At 37.1% G+C, this 3162-nt stretch overlaps 1 long non-coding RNA gene across 1 annotated transcript; it reads right to left on the bottom strand.

Annotated features, from left to right (window-relative positions):
• Positions 1–369: 369 nt before the first annotated feature.
• LOC116183280 (uncharacterized) lies at positions 370–2571 on the bottom strand. Its single transcript, XR_004147878.2, has 2 exons — positions 2501–2571; positions 370–594 (listed from the first exon to the last, which is right to left on the bottom strand). It is a non-coding gene; the product is annotated as an uncharacterized LOC116183280 (long non-coding RNA).
• Positions 2572–3162: the final 591 nt, after the last annotated feature.

Here is a 3162-nt window from a genome sequence, read left to right as displayed (position 1 = left end):
TTCCTCACCTGTCACAGTTTGGAGTGGCACTTTGCATTGAGATGTTTCTACAGCTGATAACAACAATATTTTTGAATAAAATGCTGCCAGCATGACTGAATCAGGTACTCTGAGATCAGCTGCACCTTGAAGAGGTTGCACTGTGTGTAGAGGGTGCTGTAGGAAAATCAAATTGCAGATGGCTTGAAAGGGAGTAAAAATGGGCCTAACAAGGAGATAAAATTTCAGACAGTGTTCTGAAAATCTGCACTGGGAAAAACAATTAAACCCATGTATAAACCTGGGAATAAGAAAAGGCCTTCAACCTTTACCTACAGGACATCAGCAAAATCTATTTTGTGGTTAAAATAGAGCTTTACAGAGCCCAGCTTAAAAGTATTCATTTTTATTATCTATGATACAGATTTATACACTATAATAACAAAATTTTACTGTTTATGAAGTAACAATCAGAGGGATAATACAAATATGCCTTTTTATGAGTGGTGATGAAGTTAGAATTGTTGTCAACCAAAATCTTTCTGCTTTTCCATTTGAAAATGCCTGAGAAGCAGTTTTCAGTCAAAATTTGGAATCTTGATTTCTGAAATATACCTAGAATACAAATAGGATCAGAGTTTGAGTTTTTTATGCACCCATTCTGTGGTGAGATCTGGCCTTGATTTTTTGGAGTATTACAATGCTTGTTTCTAATTCACATAAGATGTAAAAGATACACAAGCTGAAGGACAAGGACTTGCAGCTGCATCCTGTAAAATTAAAAGAAAAAAAATCAGAAGAAAATCAAAATCATCTAAGAATGGGCCACTTCTCAAAGATCCTAAGAGTAGTAAATATGCTCTAAGTTAGGCTTAAACCAGAATTTGATGGGAGAACATTAGTTCAGATAGAAGCAGTTACTCCTTTCACATTATCTGTTGGATTATAAAATAATTACTGCTGACCAGTTCCCTCTTTTTTTAATAGAGCATCTAAAAATTGAGGAAAGCCCTGAAGTATATTTTCCTATTATAAAAACAACAAAAAAGAGTAATTTAATTCATGTAAATGTATCTATATGTGGAGAGGACGGAGGTGGAGGGAAACAGACCCTGTGTTTTCAATGTTTTGAACTTCAGGGAAAATATTTTTGCAATGAGCCCACAGAATATACAATATGAATACAAACAAAAAGAAGATTACAGAACCTATTTTTCTGTAGTATAACTTCCTAGAAGATAAAAGGCCTATTGGAGACAGGATTTAAACATAGTTCAATCACAACCTCTGGAATAAGGATAAAATGGAAGATAAAATGTAGTATGATTTTCATATGATTTCAGCAATCCACAAAAAACACCACAGTTTTCTGTAACATCACTTCTCACAAATGATCATTGTAACACCTTGGACAGTAATAGCTCAGATACAACTAAGACAATAAAAATGCAGCAAACTGCAGTCCATAATTCCTCGGGCCTTTTGGTAGCTCTGCCAGGGAGTCTCAGCATTCATCACACACTGAAAGAAAATTTTAAGGAGCATCTAAGGGAAAAAAAACTCTTTGAACTGCATTTTTATACGTTGCTTTGACCTCATAACTTGGTTTATAGCTACCAGTTCTTTAAAGATGAGACCACGTGTCAGAGTAATTGGCAATTTCAGCTTTTCATGTTCAGAGGGACAAATGCACAATGAAGAGTGAGGACACTTCTAAAAGAACTTCTAGAAGTTCTAAACACCAAAATCTGGACTTGTTTTTGTAGCTGCAGTCATCCAAATACAGCCTGGAATGGTTTGCAGGGCTTGTGCTGCCTCAGAGGGAACTGAGGAAAGGCATGAGGATGTTCCTTTTCTCATAACCTCCCCTCATTACTCATGGTTTACTTCTAGGCAGAGTTACCAGCTGCAAGCTATTCTCATCAATTCCCATGCAAGCAACTGCAGGACTTTAGAAGACTTTAATTTTATAAAATTGCCCATTTTTAAAGAGCACTTTCAATGGGCATGGCTAAAATGGCAGTGTCTGTATTGACAAATTCAGTCAGGGGAAAAAAAAAAAAGAAAAGCTTCATTTCAAATCACAGCCAGCTTATTTATCACACCCAAGCTGCCAAGTATGGCTGTGCAAAATCTGTCAGTTTTTAAGTGCTACTTACTGCATATTCAAAGCCTCTTCAAAGAATATTTCCTTGAGTTACATCACATGCGGCCACCCACCCTCCCCACATCCTGCCTACACCTCCAAACAATTCAGGTAGCAGGGTGACAGAGCAACATTAACCTCTCACATCTGAAGGGTTATGTAGGGTTTTACTTTGGGAGTTTTTTTTAAAGACAAAAATAGAACAAAAACCCCCTTGCCTGTTTCAACATTAGCCTTCCCAATATCTAAATATCTAAATTCTCTTTTGGAGACTTATTTCCACAGATAATGAGTGTTGGCTTCTAGAAGCCCTTTAGGTAATGATTTCTGCAGGAAGTCTTGTTAAGCAAAAATGTAAGAAATAACCTCACCCACCAGAACTCCATGTTGTGAATATTTGTACAGCAAAATTCCAGCAAGGATTCCATTCTGCCACTTCAGCTCCACAGAGCAACACTTGGCTCAAGATGAACAGCTCATTTTGGATGGAGGGATTTAGTTCAGGCAGGGAAGGATTACTCACCATGAGTTAGAATGGCAGAATTTGGCCAGAGAAACCAGGGGAGCCTTTGCAATACCAACACATCATTTTAAAGCAGCTGGGAAATGAGTCTTAAAAAAAAAAATAAAGGTTATGAAGGAGGATTGAATGCTGTCTTAATTGAAGGAGGAATTTTGTTTTTAATTCATCTAATTGTGTTAAACTGCTAATAGGCTAATTTGAAGAGCCCAGTGCATTCAACAGGCTGGTATTTAATTAACAAAATCACGTTTCACACAATGCCAGACAAGGGGTCAATCCTTGAATGAGGAGCTCCCTTGAGAGGAAAAGGCACAATTAAAGCTGCAGAAAACTCTCATTCATTCTTCTGCTGCTAAATATCACTGATTGGAAAGGACACCATTGCTTAGCTAATTTTTTGACATAGCTTGCCTTCTTTTCCCTGTCACTGTATCTGACCCCTGCATCCTTTCCTCTAGTGGATTTTGATCTCTATCTGTCTTTATGCATTTGTGGTTATATTTATTATATAGAG

The sequence above is a fragment of the Lonchura striata genome, chromosome 2, assembly GCF_046129695.1.
Source record: "Lonchura striata isolate bLonStr1 chromosome 2, bLonStr1.mat, whole genome shotgun sequence".
NCBI classification, from domain to species: domain Eukaryota; kingdom Metazoa; phylum Chordata; class Aves; order Passeriformes; family Estrildidae; genus Lonchura; species Lonchura striata.
Note: the sequence above shows the minus strand (reverse complement) of the source record. Positions and strands in the feature narration are given on the sequence as shown.